This window comes from Chiloscyllium plagiosum, unplaced genomic scaffold (assembly GCF_037043375.1).
Source record: "Chiloscyllium plagiosum isolate Xiang-an unplaced genomic scaffold, Cpla_swu_hap1 HiC_scaffold_4, whole genome shotgun sequence".
Taxonomy (NCBI): Eukaryota; Metazoa; Chordata; class Chondrichthyes; order Orectolobiformes; family Hemiscylliidae; genus Chiloscyllium; species Chiloscyllium plagiosum.
The window spans coordinates 16745702-16760042 of NW_028270142.1; the positions used below are offsets into that span (position 1 = coordinate 16745702).

Genomic DNA, 14341 nt, shown 5'->3' on the forward strand with positions numbered 1-14341 from the left:
ATTCTGTTAGCTATGTAAAAGGTAAGAGAGAAGCAAGAATGGACATTGGACTGCTAGAAAACTTAGCTGGACAAGTAATGCGGAACAAGAAATGGCGGAGAAATTGAAGGGGTACTTTGCCTCCGTTTTCATAACGTAAGGCTCCAGCAGGATGTCAAGACTTCAAAAGAGTCAGGAGCAGAGGTAAGTGTAGTGGCCATCAAAAAGGTGAAGGTGCTGCAGAAGCTGAAAAGTCTGAAGCTGGATAAATCACCCTGACTGGATGGACCACGCCCAGAGTTCTGAAGGAGATAGCTGAGGAGATTGTGGAGGCATTGATGGTGATTTTCAGCAATCACTGGACCAGGGAGGATCCCAGAGGACTGGAACATGGCCAATGTAATACCACTGTTTAAGAAGGAAGGGAATGGAAATCAGGAAATTATAGTTTCGTTAGCCTGACCTCATTGGTAAGATTTTAGAATCCATTATTAAGGATGAAATTGCAGAGTACTTAGAAGTGCACTGTAAAATGGCCTGTGTCAGCACAACTTTGTCAGGGGTGGGGGTGAGGGGGGAGTATAAAGCCTGACAAATCTGTTAGAATTCTTTGAAGAAATAACGTGCAAATTAGACAAAGGAGAGGTAATGGATATAACCCATACTCCCAGAAAGCTTTTGACAAGGTGCTGCAGAGGAAGCTGCTAAGTCAGATAAGAGTCGAATGGTGTTAGTGTCAAGGTACTGGCATGGACAGAGGATTGGTTAACAGGCAGAAAGCAGCGAATCGGTATAACGGGGTCTTTTTCAGGATGGCAGCTGGTGACAAGTGGAGTTCCACAGAGGTCTGTGTTGGGACCATCACTATTCACATTATACATTAACAATCTGGTTGAAGGAACTGAGGGCATTGTTGCTAAGTTTGCAGATGACACAAAGATATATGGAGGGACATGTAGTGTTGAGGAAACGGAGAGGCTGTGGAAGGACTTGGACAGGCTAGGCAAGTAGGCAAAGAAGTGGCAGATGGAATACACTGTGGGGAATGAGAGGTTATACACTTTGGTCGGAAGAATAGATGTGCACAATATTTTCTAAATGGGGAAAGGCTTCAGAAACCTGAAGAACAAAGGGACATAGGTATCCTAGTTGAGGATTTTCTTAAGGTTAACATGAAGGTTTCATTGGCAGTTGGAAAGGCAAATGCAATGTTAGCATTCATTTCAAGAGGGCTAGAATGCAAGAAGTGGTGATGTATTACTGAGACTTTATAAAGCTTTAGTCAGACTGCATTTGCAGTATTGTGAATAAGTTTGTGTCCCGTATCTAAGGAAGGATATGTTGGCAATGGACGGGTCCAGAGGAGGTTTACAAGAATGATTTCAGGGTTGAAGAGTTTGTCATATGAGTATGGTTGAGGAGTCAAGGTTGCACGGTGGCTGAGTGGTTAGCATTGCTGCCTCACTGCACCAGGGACATGAGTTTGATTCAACCCTCTGGAGACTGTCTGTGTGGAGTTTGCATGTTCTCCCCCTGTCTGCGTGGGTTTCCTCCAAGTGCTCGGTTTTCTTCCATAGTCCAAAAATGTGCAGGTTAGGTGGATTAGCCATGTTAAATTGCCCATAGTAATCAGGGATGTACAGGCTTGCTGGATTAGCCATGAGAAATGCAGGGTTACAGGTATAGGATTGAGTAGAGAGGTGGGTCTGGGTGGGATGATCTTCAGAGGGTTGGTGTGGGCTCCTTGGACCATATCGCTTACTTCCACACCGTAGGGATGCTATGACTCTGGGTCTGCTCTTGATGGAGTTTAGAAGGATGAGGGGGGAATCTGATTAAAACTTACAGAATACTGAGGGGCAAGAATGGTATGTTACCTTCCAGGTACTCAGGTCAAGGACTCAAAAATTAACTGATATAGTTTTAATATATAAGGCAGAGATGAAGAAAATTCTTAAAGTTTATCCAGAAGAATTGTTAGCCAGTACCGAGAAAGCTGAACAAGGGAGGGGACAGTTCTGGACACACCCATTTTCAGAGTAGTAAATAGACAATAGATAATAGACAATAGGTGCAGGAGTAGGCCATTCAGCCCTTCGAGTCTGCACCGCCATTCAATATAATCATGGCTGATCATTCCTAATCAGTATCCTGTTCCTGCCTTATCTCCATAACCCTTGATTCCACTTTGAGAGCTCTATCCAACTCTTTCTTAAATGAATCCAGAGAGTGGGCCTCTACTGCCCTCTGGGGCAGAGCATTCCACACAGCCACCACTCTGGGTGAAGAAGTTTCTCCTGAGCTCTGTCCTAAATGGTCTACCCCGTATTTTTAAGCTGTGTCCTCTGGTTTGGCACTCACCCATCAGTGGAAATATGTTTCCTACTGCCAGAGTGTCCAATCCTTTCATAATCTTATATGTCTCAATCAGATCCCCTCTCAGTCTTCGAAACTCAAGGGTATACAAGCCCAGTCGCTTCAGTCTTTCAGTGTAAGGTATTCCTGCCATTCTAGGAATTGACCTCGTGAATCTACGCTGCACTCCCTCAATAGCCAGAATGTCTTTCCTCAAATTTGAAGACCAAAACTGCACACAGTACTCCAGGTGCAGTCTCACCAGGGCCCTGTACAGCTGCAGAAGCACCTCTTTGCTTCTATACTCAATTCCTCTTGTTATGAAGGCCAGCATGCTATTAGCCTTCTTCACTACCTACTGTACCTGCTTGCTTGCCTTCATTGACTGGTGTACAAGAACACCCAGATCTCTCTGTACTGCCCCTTTACATAAATTGATTCCATTGAGGTAGTAGTCTGCCTTCCTGTTCTTGCCACCAAAGTGGATAACCATACATTTATCCACATTAAACTGCATCTGCCATGCATCTGCCCACTCACTTAACTTGTCCAGGTCACCCTGTAATCTCCTAACATCCTCATCACATTTCACCCTGCCACCCAGCTTTGTATCATCAGCAAATTTGCTAATGTTATTGCTGATACCATCTTCTATGTCATTAACATATATTGTAAAAAGCTGCGGTCCCAGCACGGATCCCTGTGGTACCCCACTGGTCACTGCCTGCCATTCCGAAATGGAGCCGTTTATCACTACCCTTTGTTTCCTATTAGCCAACCAATTTTCAATCCAATCTAATACTTTGCCCCCAATACCATGCGCCCTAATTTTACTCACTAACCTCCTGTGTGGGACTTTATCAAAAGCTTTCTGAAAGTCCAGGTACACTACATCTACTGGATCTCCCTTGTCCAACTTCAGAGTTACATCCTCAAAAAATTCAAGAAGATTAGTCAAGCATGATTTCTCCTTCATATATCCATGCTGACTCTGTCCTATCCTGTTACTACTATCCAGATGTGCAGTAATTTCATCCTTTATAATAGACTCCAGCATCTTTCCCACCACTGAGGTCAGACTAACTGGTCTATAATTTCCTGCTTTCTCTCGCTCACCTTTCTTAAAAAGTGATATAACTTTTAGCCACCCTCCAATCCTCAGGAACCGACCCCGAATCTATTGAACTCTGGAAAATAATCACCAACGCATCCACGATTTCCCGAGCCACCTCCTTCAGTACCATCAGGCCCCGGAGACTTATCAACCTTCATACCTAACAGTCTCTCCAACACCAAATCCTGGCAAATATAAATTCCCTTAAGTTCAGGTCCTTCAGCCACTGTTACCTCAGGGAGATTGCTTGTGTCTTCCCCAGTGAACATAGATCTGAAGCACCCATTTAATTCCTCTGCCATTTCTTTGTTCCTAGTAATATATTCCCCTGTTTCTGTCTTCAAGGGCCCAATTTTTGTCCTATCCATTTTTTTGCCTTGCAAAAAACTAAAAAAGCTTTTACTATCCACCTTTATATTATTGGCCAGTTTACTTTCGTACCTCATTTTTCCTTTGCGTATTTCCTTCTTAGTAATCCTCTGTTGCTCTTTAAAAGCTTCCCAGTCCTCAGTTTTCCCACTTATCTTAGCTATGTTATACTTTTTCTCTTTTAACTTTATATGTTTCTTTACTTCCCTCATCAGCCACGGCCGCCCATGCCTCCTCCTGGGATCTTTCTTCCTTTTTGGAATGAACTAATCCTGCAACTTCTGCATTATACACAGAAATATCCACCATTGTTCCTCCACTGTCATCCCTGCTAAGGTATTGCACCATTGAACTTTGGCCAGCTCCTCCCTCATAGCTCCATAGTTCCCTTTATTCAGCAGAAGTACTGTCACTTCCGACTGTATCCTCTCCCTCTCAAATTGCAGATTGAAGCTTATTGTATTATGGTCACTACTTCCCAATGGCTCCTTCACTTCGAGGTCTCTGACCAATTCTGGTTCGTTACACAATACCAGATCCAGCTCCAGCACCAGCTGCTCTAAGGATCCATCTCTGAGGCACTCCACAAAGTCTCTTTCTTGAGGCCCAATACCATCCTGATTCTCCCAAGTCTCACCTGCATGTTAAAATCCCCCATTACAACTGTAGTGAAGAGGATAACAATAAACTTCAAGGGGTTATCGATGGATTAGTCAGCTGGGCAGAGCATTGACAAATGAAATTCGAACAAGTGAAGTAATGTACTTGGGGAGGGTTAGGAAGACAAAGAATTACACTATGAATAGTATGATCTTGTAAAGTACTGAAGAGCAGGGGAACTTTGGTATGAAAATCCACAGATCCCTGGAGGTAGCAGGGAAGATGGATAAAGAGGTTAAGAAGGCATATGAGATGCTTGGCTTTATTAGCCAAGGCACAGGATATAAGAGCGGGAGGCTAAGCTGCAACTATAAAATGCTGGTTAGGTCTCAACTGGATTACTGCAAACAATTCCTCGTCACCACTCTATGACATGATGCGAGGGTACATTGGGGATTTACCAGGACGCTGACTATACTGAAGGGTGTGAACTGTGAAGAAAGATTGGATAATTGGATTTTTTCCCTTAGAGAAGCCAAGCTTGAGTGGAGACTGGAAAGAGGTGTCTAAGATTATGAGGACCATAGATAAGTGGATAGGAAGGCAGTTGTCTGTTCAAGGTGTCAATAACCAGAGTTAAGAATAGCATAGAAGGTTAAGAGAAGGGTTAAGAATTCTTTTATTCTCTCAGTGTGTGTGGACCTCAATCTGTGAAAGAATGATTAAACCAGAAACTCTCAAAATATTTAATCACTATTTAGATCTTCACTTACATTTCCATAACCTCCAGGACTATGGGCCAAGAGATGAAGAAAGGGATTGGTGTATTCAAACCATTGTTGCCCAGAGTAGACACAATAGGCTTTTTAAAATTCACTCATGGGATGTGGGTTTCGGTGGCTGGTCGGCATTTATTGTCCATCCCTAGTTGCCCTTGATGTTGAGCTGCCTTTTTGAACTGCTGCAGGCCATGTGCTGTAGGTTGGCCGCAATGCCTTTAGAGAAGGATTTCCAGAAATTTGACTCAGCGACAGTGAAGGAGCGGTGATATATTTCCAAGTCAGGATGGTGAGTGGCTTGAAGGTGAATTTGTAGGTGGTAGTGTTCCCATGTAACTATTGCCGTTGTCCTTCTAGATGGAAGTGGTCATGGGTTTGGAAGGTGCTGTTTAAGGATCTTTGATGAATTTCTGTAGTGCATCTTGTAGATAGAATGCATTGCTGCTACTGAGCATCAGTGGTGGAGAGTGTGGATGTTTGTGGATATGGTATCTTTGACCTGGGCTGTTTTGTCCTGGATGGTGACAAGCTTCTTGAATGTTATGGGAGCTGCACCCATCCAGGCAAGTGAGAAGTATTCCATCACACGCCTGACTTGTGACTTGTAGATGGTGGAAGGCTTCGGAGTCAGGAGCTGAGTTATTTGCCACAACATTTCTAACCTCTGACACGTTCTTTAAGCCAGTGTTTATTTGATGAGTCCAGTTGAGTTTCCGATCAAAGGTAGCCCCAGGATATTGATAATCAAGGAATTCAGTGTTGTTAGCATCATTGAATGTTGAAGGGCAGTGGTTAGATTGTCTCTTATTGGAGATGATCATAGCCTGGTATTTGTGTGATGCGAATGTTCGTTGCCACTTGTCAGTCCAAGCCTGGATGTTGTCCAGATCTTATCACATTTGAACATGAACTGCTTTAGTATCGGAAGAATCATGAATCATGTTGAACATTGTGCAATTATCAGTGAACATTCCTACTTTTGACCTTATTAGATTAGATTCCCTAAGTGTGGGAACAGGCTATTTGGCCCAACATGATCCTCTGAAGAGTAACCGACCTAGACCTTTCCCTACCCTGACTAATGCACCTATTTACCCCTGACTAATGCACCTAAACACTATGGGCAATTTAGCACGGCCAATTCACCTGCCCTGGCACATCTTTGGAATGTAGGAGAAACTGGAGCACCTGGAGGAAACCCACGCAGACATGGGGAGAATGTGCAAATTCCACACAGACAGTCACCCGAGACTAGAATCAAATCCAGGTCCCTCCTGCTGTGAGGCAGCAGTGCTAACCACTTAGCCACCATGCCGCCCAATGATAGAGGGAAGGTCATTGGTGAAGCAGCTGAAGATGATAGGCCTAGGAAATTACATTGAGGAACTGCTGCAGAGATATCCTGGAGCTGAGATGAACAACACAACCATCTTCCTTTGTGTCAGGTATGACTCCAACCAGTGGAGAATTTGTCCCTGTTAACCATTGATTCTCGTTTTGCTGGAGTTCCTTAATGCTACACTTGGTTGAATGTGGCCTTGATGTCAAGGACTGTCACTCTCACCTCACCTCTGAAATTCAACTGTTTTGTCAATGTTTGAACAAAAGTTGTAATGAGGTCAGGAGCTGAGTGGCCCTGGCGGAACCCAGACTGCGCATCAGTGAGTTGAATATTCTCATCTCTCCATCTATGTATCTCTCTCTTTGCAGCTCCTTTGTGGCCTCTTCACAGAGTACATTCCCATCCATCTTTGTATCATCAGCAATGGATGCATTATTGTCAGTGTCTTTATCTGAGTCATGAGTGTAGGCTATAAATGCTCAAGTCCTGCACTGATCCTGGTAACATTTAAATATTCAAAGTTTGTGCGAATAACGAAGGACCCGATACCCAACTTGAGCAAGACGAATGTAGTGTACAAAATACCATGCAAGGACTGCGCTAAACACTATATAGGACAAACAGGAAGACAGCTAACAATCCGCATACATGAACATCAACTAGCCACGAAACGACACGAACAGCTATCCTTAGTAGCCACACACGCAGACAACAAGCAACATGAATTCGACTGGGACAACACTACTATCATAGGGCAAGCCAGACAGAGAACAGCCAGGGAATTCCTAGAGGCATGGCATTCATCCACAAACTCCATCAACAAACACATCGACCTGGACCCAATATACCAACCACTACAGCGGACAGCTGAAACTTACAACCGGAAGCGGCAGGGACAGACCACTATAAACATCGGAGGAAACATCAAAGAAGCGCTTCGCAGGATGCTCCCAAGCACTGATGATGTTGCCTAGCCAGGGGACGAAACATTTGCAACAAAAACTTCCAGCTCGGTGAACAGAACCACAGCAACATTTAAATAATTAGGGTCTACTATCTTGATAATGTCCCAATTGTCCATGCTCCTTTTTTTCTGGCGAATCCTTTGTCCATGCTAATATGTTTTCCCTAACCCTATATGCACTTACCTTCCATACTAGCCTTAGCTGGGAGGTTTATTTGTTCTGAAACATTTAAGCTTATTTGGACTTTCAACTAACCAAAAATCTTAAGATATGCTTTGGTGCTGTCTCTTAAAGATGGTGTGTTGTTTGACACTGTTTCTGGAATATCACTATTTTATGCTCATCTTCATCACTTAATACTTACGTTTCTGACAGTTATTTGTTAATTTTATGCTGAAATAAATTATCCCAAATTACTTTAATAGGCAGAAGCAATGTGGGCTGATTAATGAACAGTTAATTCCAGCTGTCTTACTTTACAAGCATTGTCCACAATGTTTGGGATAGTACGAATAATGAATATGTGCCTTTTTTCACCTTTAGTCCTTTTTAGATTAAGCAATATGCAGAATGTATTCTGCTCTCTCCTCCTCCTTGGGCAAAAGTGCACTCTCAAAGGATAGCCACCCTTAAAGAGATTTTCCAGTCATACACTTACAGTGATATTTGAAGTTTGAAGAACACCAAATGGAACAGTACAAAATCTACCTCTGCTAACAGTTCTAACTCCCATCCCCTGTGGCTTTCCAAGAAAAGCAGCTCCTCTGAAAATGTCTAATCATAAATATATGCTGTGAGAGACAGTTCAGCTCGTTTTAATATTCATGACAATGTCACAGAAACAGGAGCACTTCCACTGACACATTACAAGGTTTTATTTTCACATACTAGCATTTAACTATCTGAAACCATGGAAGGTCCTTCTACCTTGTCAAACAAATCTGATTGCTTATTAATGGAGATGTAAAACAGGAGACAGGTACACAGACTTCAGAGTCTGACTGTTGAGAACTCTACTTGATTCATTACAAAATATGATTCTGCTGTTGAAGCCACAGATGATTGCAAGAGATTATAGCATTTCAAATCTCTCAAAGGTTGGTGGTATAAGGAAATAAACTCTTCATTTTGAGCTTTCCACTTAATCTTTGAATAGATTCAATAATTGAGAGATTACATTTTAGGAAATTAAATGATGTTAGGATAATGTAGTGATTTTGTGATGAGCATTAATAGCATAGCTCTGTAACAGGACTTGTATCATCAAGCCTTTGTTGATATAATTCTCCATATGAGCTACACAGCCTAATTCTCTTCTCTTCGCTTACATTTTAATTCTCTGAGCAAGTAACTGTCCAATTCACTCACAGAATAATTTGTAAGCACTGTTTAAATTACCAATTGTGCCAAAGAATCCTCTGCCAGACTTTCCCTTAGCCCCTGAATGCATGTCATAGCCCAGTTCCTCCTCTTTGTACCATCAGGCACTCAACAAGCTCATCTTATCCTTAAGAACTTTATCCTTTGGCCTTACTGGACATCAAGCTTCCATTCCTGTCTGTGTACTCTCTGACATCATAAATATTTCCCTTTTCTCAAGTAGTGTCTCACTTTCAAATTAAACCTCATGTGACCCTCCCTTACCTCGCAACCTCTCAAATCCTCTATATCTGCTGTTGCTCTGTCTCCAACCTTCCTCTATACTCCTAAGTTCTTGATATTAATGTTATCCACTAAATCAATGCCCATCTTTTTCACAGTTAAGTATTTGACTATTGCTGAAAAAGATATTTTGTTAAAGTTTCTGTCTTGGCTCATCAGGACAAATGGAAACGTGCAAATTTCAAACATTTGCAATTTACACCACAACACTGTTTTTCCCTTTTAGTATAAATTACATAAATTATTCTGATGGTTTGAAATTTGCATTGTTGGATTGGCTCCGATGAATGTAAGATATAAAGCTTCAGAACATGTCTCTCTTTTCAGCCGTAATTGAATTCCGAACTCTCAAGCAACAATTTGCTCGGTTAATCAAGATTTTGTTCCTATCACAGTACTGAAGTGACCTCATAATTGACAGCTTATGAAATGGTTGACTATTCGTATGTCTTCTGGTTGCTCCCTTATCTTCCTTTCTGCATCAATTTGAATTTATCCAAAATGAACCTGTCTATATCCTAACTCACATGCAGTCCCATTTAGCTATCACACTTGTAGTCACAGAATAACTTCGACTTCAGCTAAAAAGGTGCATCATTTTAAAAAATTTTCAGTCTCACATTCGGTTCCCTCTATAGCAGACCACTGCTCATTCCTATAACGTCTTCCAGCCAAGAAGTTTATGTTCCTTCATCTCTGGACTTTTTTGCGTCTCCAACTCAATTCCTTTTGTCTGTAGGTCTCCTTTGTTCATTTGGCGTCACTTTAAGCCTGCTTGCACTCCTGAGAAGTTTACTACAGTAAATGCTCAATGTCAATGCAAGTCATTGCTATGATTATAGTGTATCATCCCTTCTTGACCTCTCTGCATCTTTTGATATGACAAGCTTACCATATCCCATCACTTTTTTCTCTGTTGCTTAATGGAATTACCTCGGTTGGTTTCATTCTTGCCTGTCTGGCTGTAGCCACTACATCTCCAACAATGATTTATTTTCCTTCTCCTGCATCATTGTCTCCAGAGTTTCACAGAGATCTGGATAGCAGCTTCCTCTTTCTTATTAATTCTTAGTTCTTGCTTACATTAGCTGCAAATGTAGATGTTTTCTACATTTAGACTGAAATAACTCTACCTCCCCAGCAAATCCCTCCGTCGTGATAAAGTTGCACTGCCGACACATTTAAATGAATTCTGAATGTAGCCAGTACCAACTGTGTTGCTCAATGCTGCATGTGCCTGCAGGAGATTTGATAGCATGTTGATCTAGATCTACTTAGACACAGGAAGTGCATCGTAGAGGAGAGGCATATTGTAGCAACAACCAGTCACAAAATGATTACAGTATAGAATTCTGTCATTCAGCTCACGGAGTCAATGCTGCATCTCTGTTGAACATTCCTGTTGGTCCCACTCCCCCACTTTATCACCGCAACCCTGCAGGTTGATTTACCTCAAATGTTCCTTTTTAAATTGTTGATTGTCACCAATTCTACAATCCTTCTAGCCAGCAATTTCTAGATCGTCACTACTCATTGTGGAAAAAAATGTTCTTCCTCACATTCCCACATATCGTTTCCCAAATCTTAAAATCTATGTCTCCACAAATCTTGTACCGGAAACTTCTGGGACAGGTTCACTTTAGCTACCTCATGTAAACAGGAGGCTTCTAAATAAGATAAGAGCTCATGGTATTAGAAGCAAAGTCCTGGCATGGGAGAGGATTGGCTAACTGAGAGTAGGGGTAAAGAGTTCTTTCTCAGGATGGCAGCAAGTGACTAGTGGAGTCTGCAGGGATCTGTGTTGGGACCATAACTTACAACATACATAATGATCTGGACAAAAGAACTGAGGATATTGTTGCTAAGTTTGCAGATGACACAAAGATAGGTTGAAATATTGAGGAAGATTAGAGTGGTGCTGAAAAAGCACAGCACGTCAGGCAGCATCCGAGGAGCAGGTAAATCGACATTTCGGGCAAAAGCCCTTCATCAGGAATGGCTGATGAAGGGCTTTTGCCCGAAACGTTGATTTTCCTGCTCCTTGGATGCTGCATGACCTGCTGTGCTTTTCCAGCACCACTCTAATCTAGACTCTGATCTCCAGCATCTGCAGTCCTCACTTTTGCCTGAAATATTGAGGAAGTCAGGAGACTGCAGAAGTACTTTGACAGACTAGAAGAGTGGGCAAAGAAGTAGCAGATGGAAGAAAATATGGGAAAGTGTGCACTGTTGTTGGAAGGACAGAAGCGTAGGCTATTTTCTAAATGGGAAAAGGCTTCAGAAATCTGAAGCCCAAAGTACTTAGAGTCCTAATTCAAGATTCTGTTCAGGTTAACATGGAGATCCAGTTGGCAGTTAAGAAGGCAAATGAAATATTAGAATTCATTTCAGCAGAAATGTACAGCCTAGGCTCTAGTCAGACCACATTTGAAAGAGCAGCTTTTGGTCCTGTGTCTTAAGAAAGATGTGTTGGCATTGGAGGAGGTTTACAAGAATGATCCTGGATGAAGTGCTTGTCATATGAAGAGTGGTTAGGAACTCAATAGAAGAGAGGATAGAGGGGAGGTGATGGCCAGACTGTTAATCGAGAGACCGGGGTAATGTTTTTCGGACCTATTTCGAACCTTGCTGCGGCAGATGGTAGAATTTAAATTCAATAGAACTCTAGAATGAAGAGTTGGAAAACCCATCTGGTTCACTGATGTCCTTTAGGGAAGGAAATTTCCATCCTTCCTTGGTCTGGCCTACATGTGACTCCAGATCCACAGCAATATTGCTGAACCTTAACTGGGCAATGAATGCTGGTCTAGCCAGTGATGCCAACATCCTGTCAATGAGTTTAAAAAGCTCAGGTTCTGTGCTTGATGGAGTTTACTTGATGGAGGATGAGAGGGTGAATCTCGTTGAAACTTACAGAATACTGAGAGCCTGCAGAGAATGGATGTGGAGAAAGTTTTTCCATTCGTATGAGAGACTAGGACCCGAGGGCACGGCCTCCGATGCTTTAGAATTGAGATGAGGAGGAATTTCTTCAGCTGGATGGTGGTTAATCTGTGAAACTCATTGCTGCAGAGGGCTTTGGAGGCCAAGTCATTCCTAGGATATTAGCAAGTTCAACACTGAGAAACAGGAAATCGAACTGCAAATGGCAGTAATTGCTGAGAAGCATAGAACTGCTCAACAAGAGGTATATTAAAGATGTCAATACAAGTATTGATTGTTGCTATCATTCTTTTCATATTGGGATTGTTCAGATTTGGATTGTAATTTTCCAACTTGAAAATTGATAAGTTAAAATTGGCTTACTGCTATTAAAATGTAGAGCATTTTAAAGCACTGATCACCAGACAAAGTTGAGATAATTATATTTGTTATAAAACGTAATGCTTAAATTATGCTCATTGTGTAATGAAATAGAATTAATTAGCAAACTCACAGTGAATATAAGATAGAAATCTTGATTAGTTAGGGGATCAAGGGTTATGGCAGAAGGCAGAAAAATGGGTTTGAGAAACGTATCAACCATGATTGAATGGTGGAGCGGACTCAATGGGCCGAATGGCCTTATTTCTACATGTATATCTCATGGTCTTATCTTTATCAGCTATCACCTCCTTTTCTCCAAGGAGAATAAATCCAGTTTTGTCTCCACGTGTTTTTTTTCAAATTAAATCAATACTCGTCACTTTGAGCAAAGCTGAACCTGCAAGAGAACATGCGCTAATATGGAGGTTTTAGTGGACGAGGTAGAAAATTGAAGAGGTGGCTGCACATACAATAATTTAAGACGCTTTTCATGTTCAGGAGACAATCGCAAACAATTGCACCAATAGAGACTCATCTGCTGCTCAATTCACAATATCTTCATTAACAATCTCTTACAAGGGGATTCAACCTAACATTCATATGCTTTACCTTATGGCAGTTATTCAATCATATCAGCCATATCATTCAAAAACATTTCACAATACTCACTGACATACTTTCCTTTTTCTTGCAGCAAAGTGTACAGCAACTGGTAAATAAAAAGCAGACAAGAATGCCTATGCACTTCAACACCCATAAAGGGATTTAACTTTCATGGGTCGGGAGGGTAACTGAGGTAATTTCCATACAAGATATTGAAAGTATGTCTTGTCGGTAGTTGACAAGCTTTGGGGAGTCAGGAGGTGAGTTTCTTATTGGAGAATTCTTAGCACCTGACCTGCTGTTGTAATCACCAGTATTCAGATGGCTGCTCCAATTCAGTTTCTGGTAACACCTAAAATGTTTATTGTGGGTTATTCAGTAATGATAATATCATTGAAAGTTAAGGGGCAATGTCTAGATTTTGTCTTGTTGGAGATAGTAATGTCCTGGCAATTGTGTTACTTGCCACTTTCCAGCTCAAGCCTGGATAACGATCTGGTTTTGCTGCATTTAGACATTAGCTTCATCAGTATCTGTGGAGTAATGAATTTGCTGAACACTGTAATCATTAGTGAACATTCTCACTTCCCACTTAATGATGCAGGGAGGGTCAATGAAGAAGCAGCCAAAGATGGTTGAGCCTAGGACACTACTCTGTTATTGGCTTTGGTTTTTTGGGCCCTTCAAAATATTTGTTCCTGTTTTGACACCTTCCTTCAAGTATCCATAGTAATGTAGGTTTGATTCACACTTAATTTTATTCTCACAGAATTAATGTACTCCATACATGCATCTGAGTTTGTACCCTGTGCTGTCAATAATATGCCACTGAAGATCTAAGTGCTGTTTGTAGTTGATCTTTCAAAAATAATTTTTTAACCGTTCAGAACTGAGACTTGGAGGCATGAATTGGCCCTGTTGTATTTTAAAGTTAAGAATAATTCAGAAGAGATTATGTGCTGGCTTTATATATTGAAGTATCAAATTGGACATTTATGTAACAGGGCAGTGGAATGTAGTTGTAGTTTTCATGTGTCATCAGAATCTTTCATAGATCAACAAAAGCTTTGTATCTGACCATGTGCTAGAAATATTGATATGTGGAAAATTTTGTTTGAGAGATGACAGCTGTATCTGCTGTAAATAATGTATTATGAATGACTGTAGCTCAGAATTGTTCAGTCAAATATATTCACATGTGAAATTGTATTAGGTGATAGAATTCAAGTAAATGATGAATATGATTTGAAATAATGGCTGCAGCTTT

At 41.4% G+C, this 14341-nt stretch overlaps 1 protein-coding gene across 1 annotated transcript in view; it reads left to right on the top strand.

Annotated features, from left to right (window-relative positions):
• LOC122549388 (uncharacterized) overlaps nucleotides 1-14341 on the top strand; it is a 510886-nt gene that overhangs the window by 249951 nt on the left and 246594 nt on the right. The gene's annotated exons all lie outside the window — the stretch shown is intronic.